Source organism: Ahaetulla prasina, chromosome 4 (assembly GCF_028640845.1).
Source record: "Ahaetulla prasina isolate Xishuangbanna chromosome 4, ASM2864084v1, whole genome shotgun sequence".
Classification (NCBI taxonomy): Eukaryota; Metazoa; Chordata; class Lepidosauria; order Squamata; family Colubridae; genus Ahaetulla; species Ahaetulla prasina.
In genome coordinates this window covers 26,828,267-26,843,174 of record NC_080542.1, presented here as the reverse complement: position 1 = coordinate 26,843,174, position 14,908 = coordinate 26,828,267, and the positions used below count along the sequence as shown (strand labels likewise).

At 41.9% G+C, this 14,908-nt stretch overlaps 1 protein-coding gene across 1 annotated transcript in view; it reads right to left on the bottom strand.

The window, feature by feature from the left end:
* The window catches only part of LOC131197296 (tetraspanin-4-like), a 32,529-nt gene extending 22,179 nt beyond the window's left edge, over positions 1–10,350 (bottom strand). The window contains exon 1 of the mRNA XM_058181175.1: positions 10,200–10,350. The gene's annotated coding sequence lies outside the window, so the exon portion shown is untranslated. The remainder of the gene's footprint in view (positions 1–10,199) is intronic.
* Between the last annotated feature and the right edge of the window lie 4,558 nt (positions 10,351–14,908).

Below are 14,908 nucleotides of genomic sequence, written 5' to 3'. Positions count from 1 at the left end.
CCACTCAAGGGTTAAATATAATTTCACAGAATGGCTCTCATATGACCACAATGGGTGCTGATGTAATTAAAATTATTTACTGTAATTCAGAGTAAATAGGGAAAAATGTCCAGGAAAAGGAAAAAATGAGTAGGAAACCCTAAAACTAAAAACCTAAAGCTAAAAACCATGAAGAAAATCGTCATTTCTGAGAAAATTGGAAGATGAACAAAACCATAATATGCCAAGGGCATCAACATGTCTAGAGCTGGGCCTGATAATGGACTACAGTCTCTTGTAAGTTAACCTAAGGTAGTGTTTTTCAAACCTGGCAACTTTAAGATGTGTGGACTCCAAGTCCCAGAATTCCCAGTCATCTATGTTAAAGTTGCCAAGTTGGAAAAATACTGATCCAGGAGGTGATTATTGTAATCAGTTGGTCTCAGTGGGACTTGTGACTCTTCATATATACATACATTGTTAAATGTAGTGCAAATAATCTTTATGGTCTTATTTGAACAACATGCTCAATTGAATTACCGTATATACTCGAGTATAAGCTGAGTTTTTCAGCACGTTTTTTGTGCTGAAAAACGTCCCCTCGGCTTATACTCGAGTATATACGGCTTATACTCGAGGTTTTTTTTTTCTTCTTTTTTTCACATTATACCGGATGGTGCAAACTTGGCGGGCTTTTGCATTAGCGCGGGGAAGCCCTGCCGGTGCAGTGAGAGGGCGGGGCGGGGGAGCCGCCAGCCTTCTCGGCTGAGGGAGGGAGGCTTTCCCTGACCGGTAGCTGCCTCATTTCCCTCCCTCGGCTTATACTCGAGTCCCCAGTTTACCCCAGTTTTTTGGGGTAAAATTGGGGACCTCGGCTTATACTCGGATCGGCTTATATTCGAGTATATACGGTAAGAGTGAGACTTGCATACAAACATGAAAAACAAACTGTATTGGAGCATAAAAGGACACATTTTAACCCAAAACAATGCTGGGCTTGTTCCATCTTATATTATTCTATTCTGGTGAAACAAGCCAAACTGTTGTAATTAAGTAGGACTTTGAATTTGGTCTGTTTTTCTCCACAAGTCCCACAAAAAAAAATGTCATTTTACTATATATTTGCCAGCTTCATATTGTTTCCATTGAATTATATATAAAAAATGATGGGGCCTCAATTGCACAGTCACAGCCACTATCTTGACCTTTTTAAACACACACACACAGATGCTTCTGCCCCGTTTGGTTTGGTGTTCCTCCTCTTAAGGAAGTACAGGTAGTTCTTGACTTGTGGCAGTTCATTTAGTGATCTTTAGAAGTTACAATGGCACTGAAAAAACTGACATGAACGTTTTTCACATAGACAACCATTACAGCATTTCCATGGTCACGTGATCACGTGGCTCTCGAGGACGTGGACAGGCTACTGGGGAGGTTATATGCCACCACATGTTTACTGGACCCGTGTCCCTCCTGGCTGGTCCTGGCCACTCAGGAGGTGACATGAGGCTGGCTCTGGGGAATTATAAATACTTCATTGTTGGAGGGGGTTTTCCCCGCCGCCTTGAAAGAGGCGGTGGTGAGACCCCTCCTCAAGAAGCCTTCCCTGGACCCAGTTATTTTGGGAAATTATCGTCCAGTCTCCAACCTTCGCTTTGTGGCGAAGGTTGTAGAGAGTGTGGTGGCATGGCAGCTTCCCCAGTACCTGGATGAAGCTGTCTATCTAGACCCATTCCAGTCCGGCTTCCGATCTGGATATAGTACGGAGACAGCTTTGGTCGCGTTGGTGGATGACCTCTGGAGGGCCAGGGATAGGGGTTGTTCCTCTGCCCTGGTCCTGTTAGATCTCTCAGCGGCTTTTGATACCATCGACCATGGTATCCTGCTGCACCGGTTGGAGAATTTGGGAGTGGGAGGCACCGTTTATCGGTGGTTCTCCTCCTATCTCTCTGACCGGTCGCAGTCGGTGTTGACAGGAGGGCAGAGATCGACCGCGAGGCGCCTTACTTGTGGGGTGCATCAGGGGTCGATTCTCTCGCCTCTCCTGTTCAACATCTATATGAAGCTATTGGGCGAGGTCATCAGTGGCTTCGGGGTGAGTTACCAGCTGTACGCTGACGATACGCAGCTGTACTTTTCCACCCCGGGCCACCCCAACGAAGCTGTCGAAGTGCTATCGAAGTGCCTGGAAGCCTTACGGGTCTGGATGGGGAGAAACAGAGTTAAGCTCAATCCCTCCAAGACGGAGTGGCTGTGGATGCCGGCACCCTGGTACAGTCAGCTGTAACCGCAGCTGACTGTTGGGGGCGAGTCATTGGCCCCAACAGAAAGGGTGCGCAACTTGGGCGTTCTCCTGGATGGACGGCTGTCATTTGAAGACCATTTGGCGGCCGTCTCCAGGAGAGCTTTTTACCAGGTCTGCCTGGTTTGCCAGTTGCGCCCTTCCTTGACCAGGATGCCTTATGCACGGTCACTCACGCTCTTGTCACTTCTCGTCTGGATTATTGCAATGCTCTCTACATTGGGCTACCCCTGAAGTGCACTCGGAGGCTTCAGTTAGTTCAGAATGCAGCTGCGCGGGTGATTGAGGGAGCCACATGTTGCTCCCGTGTAACACCGCTCCTGCGCAGTCTGCACTGGCTACCTGTGGTCTTTCGAGTGCGCTTCAAGGTGTTGGTTACCACCTTTAAAGCGCTCCATGGCTTAGGGCCTGGGTACTTACGGGACCGCCTGCTGTTACCTTATGCCTCCCACCGACCCGTACGCTCACACAGAGAGGGTCTTCTCAGGGTGCTGTCCGCCAAGCAATGTCGGCTGGCGGCCCCCAGGGGAAGGGCCTTCTCTGTCGGAGCACCTACCCTCTGGAACGAACTTCCCCCTGGTTTGCGACAATTACCTGACCTTCGGACCTTTCGCCGTGAATTGAAAACGCACTTGTTTATCCAAGTGGGACTGGCTTAATTTAATGTTAGGACTTCCGGTTTGGCTCCGCTTCGTGCAGAAGCAGCTATGATTTAGCTGCTAACTCCCTAGTCTGTAGAGCTGTCAGGACATCGTAAATCTTGGTCCGACAGCTTGGAATTCTTTCCCTCGGGCAAAGAGGGAAAGATGAGCATTCAGGCTGAAGTTGAGACATCCTAATAAGCTTCTGAGGCTTACGGGGAGTTCTCCTTCCATAGCCTGATAAGCTCCTGGCTGGGGGAGACATTTGCCTTTATGGCAAACAAACGAAGCGTCCAATTTCCACGACAGGAATTGATTTATGATGGATTGTAACGTGGACGGAGCAGAAACTGGAGTTTTAGTACTTGTTTGTAAGAAGATTGTAAGCCCCTGAGGATATATTTGCTGCAAAGATAGGAGAGAAGAAAGCAAATGACGGTTTTGTGGAATGTGTGTACTGAAAACGAAAGTAGAAATGCTTACTAACGGCTAGTGTTGAAATAGAAGATAGAAAATATACAGGAAGATACTGACTAAATGGAAGAAATGAGAATTTTATGATTTATATTTTTTCTTTTTCTTTGGGATTATAGTGATTTAGAAGAAAAGTTTTTTGAATTTTTCTTTTCTAAATATTTTTTTTTCTCTTGGTCTGTTATTAAGTTATATATTTTTTTTAAAATGGCTTTTAAGCAAATAGTGCCAAAAGATTAAAAATTTTGAAATTTCTTCAGTTCAGATTCAAAAATTAAAAGAAGAAATCAAAAAGGAATTAAGAAATTCTTTACAGGAGTTTTTGGAGAGTCATTTTCTAGAAATAGATCAAAAATTTGATGAAATAGAGAAAGAGATGTTGGATTTTAAGGAAGTGGTGGAAGAGCAGAAGAGGGAAATGAAAATGGCAAAGGATGCAATTGCGCAAATATTAAGCTCTTGTATTCAGATGGAGGATGATCTTGCAGAAATTAATAAAGCTAATTTAGAGTTGCAAAGGAAAATAGAGGGAATACAAAAAAATCAAAACAATTGGAATTTAGATAATAAGATGGAAGATATACAGGCAAAGGTAGATAGGGCAGATGAAGAAAGAGTAATATTACAATATAGATTAATGGAATATGCTATAAGGGTGAGAGATTTGAAGCAAAATAGGAAGGAAAATTTAAAAGAGATTTTTACGCAAGCCTTTGCTCAGATAAAGGGTGTGGAGCCGGAAGATTTTGAGATTAATATTGAAAGAATTTATCGTGTTAATTCTTGGTGGGCAAGACAAGATAGAGTACTGAGGGATGTATTTATTTATTTTACATCTAAAAAGGTTAGGTATGAAATTTTGCAAGCCTTTTATAAAAATAAATTTCAAATATTGGGACAAGATATAAAAATGATGAAGGAAATTCCTCCTAAAATGTTAAGAAAGAGAAGAGAATTTGCTTTTTTAGTGGATGAGTTTAAGAAACATCAGATATATTTTAGATGGGAAGTCCCAATGGGTTTGTCAGTGAATTTTAGAGGCAGAAAGTATTTTCTTAATTCAGTTATGAAAGCGAGACATTTTTATATTAATGTTTTAAAGAGTGGGAATCCTTTGTTGTTAGATGCTAAGTTAATTGGTTTGGAAATGATGGAAAATAGAATGGGAGAGGGGAGGAATGTTTAAGATGTGAATATGATGATTATGGTTAATTTTTGGAATTGATTTGTTTAGGATATAAATTATAGGATTTTTGTTATTTGCTATTTGTATGGTATAAATCTATGGGATGATATTATTTAATTGTGAAGGATGGAAAGTGAAATTTATGAATTTAGATAATGTGGATGTAATGATTTTAATTGTTTACTGTTATATTGTGGATGTAGTTTAAATGATTATTTGTTTTAATTGACATGTTTATAGATAGTAAAAGTTATGAAGTTAAGCTGGAAATATTATATTTGAGAGATTTTATTCGAAATGATATTTGATTGGGAGTAGTATTGGAAGATTGGATATTAAATGTTATGACAATTGAAGAAATATATAAGTGATAAAAATTTGAATTTGAGAAGCTGGATTGTAATTTAAGAAATGGACTTATGAAATTTGAAGGAATATACAAGTGGGTGAAAAAAAATTTGAATCTTAGAAGATGGACTAATTTTTAAAATGGACTGTAAGAAGAACGGACATTAAATGTTATGGCAATTGAAGAAATATATAAGTGATGAAAATTTGAGTTCGAGAAGATGGACTGCAATTTGAGAAATGGACTTACGAAATTTGAAGGAATATACAAGTGGGGAAAAAAATTGAATTTCAGAAGATGGATTAATTTTAAAAATGGATTGTAAGAAGATGTAATATGTGAAGTTGGTATTGCTTCTTTTCTTCTTTTCTTTTTTATTATTCTTTCCTATCTCTTTATTTTTATTGTGAGGGGATCTAAAGTTTTAAATTTTTAAAGGTGGGAGGTTATGTTTATTTTGTATACTTTAGCTTGTGATTGTTGGTCATAATACCCGGTATTTGCTCTGGGAATCTGTGGGGGGGGGAAGGGGGAGGGGGGAAGGGGGGGAAATGATACATGGATTGATTATTAATGCATACTAATTTTTGAAGATATGAAAATAAAATTTAAAATTATATTGGGGATGCTCGATTGCCATTTCAGAAAGAAAAGGAGAGAGAAGTAGAAGGAGGGAAGAAAGTAGGTAGGAAAGAGTAGAGAAGGAGGAGGGGAATAAGAAGGTTAGATAGGGTAAGAAGGGAGGAGTGGAGAAGGAGAAGAGGAAGTAGTAAAATGAAGGAGATGAAGGATGTGAAAGTAGTAGAGGGTAGAGAGGGAGGTTGTGAAGAAAGGAAGTGGCAATCGGGCAGGCCTGAATCAGTATGATTAATGATTAATGATAGATAATAGTTTGCATATAAATATGATGTTGGAAAATGGAAATAAAAATTATTTATAATAAAAAAAAAAGAAAACGCACTTGTTTATCCAAGTGGGACTGGCTTAATTTTTAAACTTTTTTAATTTTAATAATTTTAATTGGGGTATTTTTATGAATTTTATGGGTCAAATTTGACAGTTTTAAATTTTCGGCCATTTATAGAATATGTTATTTTAACTTTTGTCTTAATTTGTATATTGTACTGTTTTTATTCTGGCTGTACACCGCCCTGAGTCTTCGGGAGAAGGACGGTATAAAAATCTAAATAATAAATAAATAATAAATCAATCAATCAAGATTAAGACCTTTGTCAATTGACTCATATTTATGGTTGCAGTGTCTCGGGGTCATGTGATCAGGGGTGAAATGCTCTGAAGTCTGCTACCGATTAGCTTCGTGCACGCATGCATGATGTGTGCCAAACACGTGCTTCACGCGCAGGCACACCGCAGGCGCTACTGCACGACACTGAAAAAGGGGGATGAAGAAGCCTTTTCTGAGTCTGCAAAGGTAAATAGAATAGCGAGGGGGGAGGGAACAGCTGTGCCACATGATTTAGATTCGCTAGAAAGCAGGATTTCCTGCTTTCTAATGAATATAAATTGTACAGCACAGCTGATTGTCGGAAATACCTGTTCGCCCGAACCAGTAGCATTTTTTTACTACTGGTTCACCTGAACTTGTAACATTTTTTTACTACCAGTTCAGGCAAACCGGTCCAAACCGGTAGCATTTCACCCCTGCATGTGATCCCCTTTTGTGACCTTCTGACAAGCAGTCAATAGGGAAGCCAGATTTACTTAACAACCTTGTTACTAATTTAACAACTGCAATGATTCACTTAACAACTGTGGCACGCAAGGTCGTAAAATGGGGCGAAACTCCATTAACAAATACTTAGCAACATAAATTTCAGACTCAACTATGGTTGTAAGTTGAGGACTACCTGTATCCATCCCCCTTCACCCATCTGATGCCATCCAAATGTGCAGGATTGCAATTCTCACACCAACTGTTAATAGTCACATTTATAATCCCAACACAACCAGAGAGCACCAGGTTGGGGAACCTGGTGTGCAGTTTTAAGAAACAGAAACCAGGCAGTGTAGAAACTGACCATCTCTACAGAATTGTGAGGGAAACTAAATACTCTAGATCCATTTCCTTGGTTAAAAAATTTGTAAGTAATGAATCAAACCATTACCTCAATGTTGTGGCTGGAAGTTATCAGAGTCTGGATGGGAAGGCAGAGAAGAGCAAACGAAGGTGATAATGGGTCTAGAGGCTAAATCACGTGACTATGCAGTCTTCCATGCTTTCTCAATCCTCAACTGGATTACAAGCCAGAAAGGTTGGGGACAATGTATCACCATCATCTTTTAATGACCAATAATCCATTGCAGGGTGGACTTTGGGCAACTGAATGGAGCTCACAGTGATTAATGGCCGGATGCCCTTCCTGTCACCAATACAAAGTTTTCTTCAGCAGATATATTCTCATTTTGCCCAGATAGAGGAATACCTGCCTCTACCTAGGAGCGAACTCACAGCCTCCTGACTGTGAGGCAAGATCTCTACTGCACCACTCTCTAATACAATGTATAAAGTGTAATAAAGGGAGTTCTTGACTCACAACCACAATTGCGACCATAGGTTTATCTATCACAAAGCTAAATGTAAATTTCCTGAGTGGGAAAAATATATTTTAAAAAGTTTTATAAATCTAAAATAGGCTTAACATAATTTAAAGTTCTTCCCCTCCACCTAAGGCAGAAAATTTTAGTCTTGCCGATCTCTGTGATTCTATTTTACACTTTTAAACTGCCCAGGGTGTCAATTCCTACCTGAAAAACACACTTGCCCTCTCAATTGTGCATGCTCCAGTTTACTACTGAGTAAAGCATTTTTATCATCACCTTTTCAGTTATTGAAGTTGATTTGAAAATCAAAGCCCTTCAATTTTAAAAGAATTATCCATAAGGGACAAATAATCATGTTGTCAATGCAGGTTAAGATGTTTAATTTCCTTTTAATAAAATGGAAAAAAACTGATGACTTGCGCATCCAAACCGGGTAACTAGGTTCACTTAATTGCTTGTGGTCTTACACCATACCGTGCTTTTGAGAACAGTGTTTCTCCATTCTGCTCTCACACCAATCTTCAGAGACAAGTCATCTTAAGTACTGTATCCATGTTCTTGCAGTTCATTGGATGGCTGAATTAAGAACCCTAATCTTTCCATAGTCCAACTTTTTATACTCTAAATTGTTGAATCAAATCAGATTTGAGACTGTGCAGAAAGAACCAATGTGATGTGGTGGTTTAGGAGTTGGACTAGGACTAGGGAGACCATGATTCTGGTCAAGATTGGCTGGCAAATTCTGGGACTTGAAGTCCACCCATCTTAAAGATGAGAAACTTGAAAAACACTGCAGTCCACTCTCAGGCCTGGACCAGTCATTCTCAATCAGCCTAATTTATCCCACAAGGTTGTTGTTATTGTTGTGGAAAAAAATAGTTCTTGTACAAGCACAGTTCAAATAAAACCATCAGAAATGTTAAATAGTATGCTAAAAATGTGGGTTAAAAATGAAGGATCACTGAAATCAGAGAAATTATTTTGAGCAGGGGTATCAAACACGATTTCATTCAGGGCTGCATCAGGGATGTGTCTGACCTTGGGGGGCCATGGTGGGCACAGCCAGTTCGACATCACTCGTATTGGGGGCACCTGTGGCGGCTTGAGTGCTCTGCCAGCAAAAAACGGAGTTCAGCCCTCTTGAGCTCCATTTTTGTTGGCAGAGAGTTGCAGGAGGCTGTCGCAGGCGAAAATGGAGCTCAGGAGGGCTACATGCAGCCCTCCTGAGCTCCATTTTCTCTGGCAGAGGCACCACGGGATGGTCCTTCACTCTTTCCAGGGTGGCCCCGTGGGCCAGATCTAAGCACTCCGGCAGCCAGATCTGGCCCCTGAGCCTTGAGTTTGATATCCCTACTTTAGAGGGAAAGGTACAGAACAGAATGGCAGTGTGTCTATAAAAACAGAGAACACCCCTTACTCATAACTTCCCCATATAGATGGTATAATCTTGGGTTTTGATAACCATGCATTTGCTCTTTTTTTAACATTATATTTATGTCTTTCTAAATTTCTTCTTGAAAACTGATCACTTATCATAAAAGGACTGGAAAACCTAAACTGCAAACCACTAATTTTGTCCTTCAATGTGGCGCAAAATATATAAGTAATCTTTCAAAGTTACAAATGTAATTACATTCTTTCAAAAAAGCAGAAATATATAGTATTTAACATTTTAAAAATAGAACCTGTTGCATTAAGTGTTATATGCACATACATGTAAGAAGTCCTGATAAAATTTTGTTATTCTCCCCTATTTCTATAGTTTTGTTTTTTTTGCTTGTTTTGTTTAATCAAAAACCCCTCCAGTTAAAAAATAGAAACACACGTAAAATATAGTGAAGCAACTTTTTTTAAAAAAATCAAGTCACATGAGACTAATCTTAGTCCTGCCAGAAGTGGAGAAACTGACTCTCCATCCTTATTCAAAACCATATAAAACAGCCACATTTTGGCTCAAGCTCCCTCCATTTTATGATCTTCCCCCTGCCATATTTCTTGCCATATATTTCAGTTTCTCTTCTCTCTCCCTCTCTTGGCATTTTGGAGAAATGTACTCCTCCACTTTAGACAGACCAAATAAACTGCTGCTCTCTGAATTGTAACTTTAGTTGAACAGAAATCTCAGATTTCTGACCTCTGGTAAACCTGTATTTGGTTAGCTTGTTCAGATGTTTGTTTTAATCACATATAATCCATTTTTATTTAATGGATGAACTTCCCCTCTCCCTGCCCCTTTGGATAATATCTCAGAAAGGAGAGAGAAATAAAGAATCAAAAACAGCAAATTACTTTTTTAAAAGTCTTTAGAACAAGGCCAACTTTTAAAAAAGCACACATACTTACAGTAACTATTTGGGTTTCCTCTCCCACCCATCCAGCCAGCCACATTACATATATATTTACTACTATATTTAAAGAAAAAATACATGGTTGGTCTTTTAGGTTTGCCAGTCCTGATGGCTTTTATGATAAGTGTTATCAATTTTCAAGAATAAATTTAGAAAGACATAAATACAATATTTTAAAACGAGGATCGATCCCTTCCAAAAGGAGCATAAAAGGGCAGAATTACCTCGACCCTGGGAAAGTTTCTTGTTTATTTTTAGAGCATCTTTCCAGCCTTAGTGAAAGAGACTGTTTCTCTCACTCACCCTCCAGGCTTATCTCCCCCTCCCCAACATAAAAACTATCAGATGCGCCCCTCACCTTGACTTTAGCTCACAGCAGTTTGGAAGAAAGAGGGGATTTGGAGCACCGTCCTGTCCCAGGTACCTCTGAATCTGAACGTGGCTTCTTCGGAGGGCGAGATGCAGGATAAAAAGGGAGGGGGAGTGAATTCCAGGCATGGGACAGGGGAAAGGAAATGGGCGGGGGGGGGAGGGAGAAGGGGGCAGCCATGGGGGGGCGGGTTTGAGGAATCTGGGGAGGAGTCCAAGGGGCTCTGGCAAGGGACATTTGCTAATCCCAGTGAAACTTGGGTCATCTACACCAGTCTCAATCCGCCCCCAATCTAAAAATAACACTGTAGTATAATAGTTTTTTTGGATTCGCGTCAATGCAGTTCTGTGGAATCCTCTTTGGTTAGCAGAAGGGAGAGGTGATGGGTTTTTCCTGCCCCTCCTGCTTTCCTTCAATTGTTTCACCCTTCTGTTGCACACACAAGCACAAAAATATTTTGTGTATCCAAGTGCAAAGGCTTCTTGGAGAAAAAACGGAGTTTTGAGGCTAAAGCCGTGGTCACCATCTGATGGTCCATGAGAAAATTTTGGTGGTCCGCAGAAAAATTATTTGCATTTTTTATATTGCACTAAATCAGGGGTCCTCAAACTAAGGTCCCTGGGACAGATGCGTGCAATGAATGTTTGTGTTGCTGCAGAGAGTCTCCCTCTTCGGGGGGGGGGGTTTGTGTGGGGCAGAGTGGGGCAGAAATTCCGACTTGGGATCTGCTTCAGCCTCCTGGTATGGGGCGAAGAGGTGGCGAAGAGCCGGAGGGCCTTGTTCCAGTGGGACTGCATCATGGCCTGGAACTGGCTGACCATCTCAGCCCACTGAGCCTCCAGGTGCCTGTAGCTGGCTTTGCACTCCTGCAGGTCTTCCCTCTGCTTGGAAAGCCTATGCTCCTAGTCCTCAGTGAGGTGCTTCTACTGAGCCTCCTTCTCAGTCAGATCCCATTTGAACTGAGCTGTTTTGCCAACTCTTTCTCTTAGCTCCAACTCCTGTTTCCTGTTGGGGCCCTAAGGAGACCAGGTGGGGAGGGGAGGGGTGAGTAGAGGCTAACAAGGCACTCCTCGATGTGAGTGACATTGAGTTGGCCACACCCACCCAGCCGGTCATTAGGCAGAGCATATTAGTGGTCCATGGGATTTAAAATTATGAATTTAGTGGTCCCTCAGGTCTGAAACATAGGTGACCCCTGGGCTAAAGGATCCCATTCTTTCAAGAGTTGAAGGGGCAGATACAATCTGCATTGGCTGAGTGAATGCATGCAAAAGGAGGAAGAGCTAAGCCCCCAATCCTGGGTGCCCATTCACAGGATCACACCAGGCAAAACAAAACAAAAGGTTACAAAACAAAAAGGCTAAGCCACTTTGTCCCTTGGTGTGTTTGTTTCCTGCCACTAGCTTTCCCTAGAACTTTTAATGCACAGATAGTCCTCGATTTATCACTATTCATTTAGTGACCATTCAAAGTTACAACATCACTGAAAAAAGTGACTTATGACCATTTTTCACACTTATGACCACTGTAGCATCTCCATGATCATGTGATCATAATTCAGATACTTGGCAATTGGTTCATGCTTATGACTGTTGCTTTGTCCCAAGGTCATGTGAACATCTTTTGTGACCTTCTGACAAGCAAAGTTAATGGAGAAACCAGATTCACTTAACAACCAGGTTACTGGTTATCTAGACCCGTTCCAGTCCGGCTTCCGACCCGGTTATAGCACGGAGACGGCTTTGGTCGCGTTGGTGGATGACCTCTGGAGGGCCAGGGATAGGGGTTGCTCCTCTGCCTTGGTCCTATTAGATCTCTCAACGGCTTTTGATACCATCGACCATGGTATCCTGCTGCGCCGGTTAGAGGGATTGGGAGTGGGAGGCACCGTTTATCGGTGGTTCTCCTCCTATCTCTCTGACCGGTTGCAGACGGTGTTGACAGGGGGGCAGAGGTCATCCGCGAGGCGCCTCACTTGTGGGGTGCCTCAGGGGTCGATTCTCTCGCCTACCCTGTTCAACATCTATATGAAGCCGCTGGGCGAGGTCATCAGTGGTTTCGGGGTGAGTTATCATCTGTACGCTGTCGACACTCAGCTGTACTTTTCCACCCCGGACCACCCCAATGAAGCTATCAAAGTGCTGTCCCGGTGTCTGGAAACCGTACGGGTCTGGATGGGGAGAAACAGACTCAAGCTCAATCCCTCCAAGATGGAGTGGCTGTGGATGCCGGCACCCCGGTAAAGTCAGCTGCACCCGCAGCTGACTGTTGGGGGCGAGTTAGTGGCCCCAAAAGAGGTGGTTCGCAACTTGGGCATCCTTATTTATTTATTTATTTATTTATTCAAATTTGTATACCGCCCTATCTCCCGAAGGACTCAGGGCGGTTCACAGGCACATAAAACATTTATATACAATTAAAATAACTATTAAAAAACTTATTCTATTGCCAAATATTAAAAATATAAATATAAATCTTAAAACCAAATTTAAACCCCTGTAAATTTAAAAATCTATAAATTTAAAATCTAAATTTAAAAACTAAAATCTAAGCCAGTCCTGCGCAGATGAATAAATGCGTCTTAAGCTCGCGACGGAAGGTTCGGAGGTCCGGAAGTTGACGGAGTCCTGGGGGGAGTTCGTTCCAGAGGGTGGGAGCCCCCACAGAGAAGGCCCTTCCCCTGGGCGTCGCCAGACGACACTGTCTAGCTGACGGCACCCTGAGGAGTCCCTCTTGGATGGACGGCTGTTCTTTGATGAACATCTGGCGGCCGTCTCCAGGAGGGCCTTTTACCAAGTTCGCTTGGTCTGCCAGTTGCGTCCCTTCCTTGACCGGGATGCCTTATGCACAGTCACTCACGCTCTGGTTACGTCTCGGTTGGATTATTGCAATGCTCTCTACATGGGGCTGCCCTTGAGGTGCACCCGGAGGCTACAGTTAGTCCAGAATGCAGCTGCGCAAGTAGTAACGGGAGCCGCTCGTGGCTCCCATGTAACATCACTGCTCCGCAGTCTGCACTGGCTTCCTGTGGTCTTTCGGGTGCGCTTCAAGATTTTGGTTACCATCTTTAAAGCGCTCCATGGCTTAGGGCCCGGGTACTTACGGGACCGCCTGCTGTTACCTTATGCCTCCCACTGACCGGTACGCTCTCACAGAGAAGGTCTCCTCAGGGTGCCGTCCGCCAAACAATGTCGGCTGGCGGCCCCCAGGAGTAGGCCCTTCTCTGTTGGAGCAGCGACGTTCTGGAATGAACTTCCCCCTGGCCTACGCCAAGTGCCTGATCTTCGGACCTTTCGCCGTGAGCTAAAAACATATTTATTCAAGCTGGACTGGCATAATGGTTTTTTAACATTTTAAATTGGGTTTTATTGTGGTGGGGTTTAAAAATTTTTAAATTTTAAATTTAAATTTTTATACATTGGCCTTTTTGTAATATGCTTTATTTTAATTGGAATTTTAATTGTATATATATTGTGTTTTATTTAGGCTGTACACCGCCCTGAGTCCTTCGGGAGAAGGGCGGTATAAAAATTTGATAAATAAATAAAATAAATAAATAAATACTAACTTAACAACTGCAGTGATTCACTCAACTGTGACAAAGAAGATTGTAAAAAAGAGCAAAATTCATTTAACAACCATCTTGCTTAGCCACAGAAATTTTGGACTAGGTTGATTAGTTTATGCACTGGACACAAATTCCTTATGTCCAACCACACTTGGCCATTTATTCTATTCTATTCTATTCTAGTCATAAGTTGAGTATTACCTGCACATTTTTCCCCTTCTCCATAGTAAAGTGCTTCCCTGCTGCCCCTCTGTTGGCCAACTTTCGAGGGCTTTTCCTAAAAACCCTCAAGGCGAGAGGTGCAACCCACAACTTCGCCTCACCTGGAGTTACTCAAGAGGAGACCCATTACCACTTCCACGTGATTAAAATGGCCACAGAAACTTAATGGGAGTGTGTGTGCAAGTCAAGCAAAATAATCTTAATCTTGCATAGCTTCTTCTCCAGGAAGATTACACTACTAACCAGAGCATACAAAACATTTGCTAGACCAATTCTTGAATACAGCTCACCTGTCTGGAACCCACACCTCATTTCGGACATTAATACAATTGAGCGCATCCAGAAATATCGCAACAAAATACCTTATGCCACCAGACTTGAAATCCTTGGTTTAAAAAATGTAGAGCTCCTCCGCTTTCGACATGACCTGAGTATAACTCATAAAATTATCTGCTACAATGTCCTTCCTGTCGAAGAGTACTTCAGCTTCAATCGCAACAATACAACTTAAAGTGAACCGCTCCAATCTTGAATGTAGAAAATATTCAGTAACAGAGCTGTTAATGCCTGGAATGCACTACCAGACTCTGTGGTCTCTTCCCAAAATCCCCAAAACTTTAATCAAAGACTATCTAGTGTTGACCTTACCCTGTCTGTAAGGGGCGTGCATAAGAGCCCAACCTGCCTACTGTTCCTGTCCCAATGTCCCCTTTGATTGTATCCAAGTTGTGTGGTTATTTCATGCTTATACTTATATATACTGTTGTGTTTGACAAATAAATAAATAAATAAATAAATAATAATACTAATAATAATAAAGTCCCATCAGGCCCAAGGTTGACTCAGCCTTCCATCCTTTATAAGGTAGGTAAAATAAGGACCCAGATTGTTGGGGGCAATAATAGTT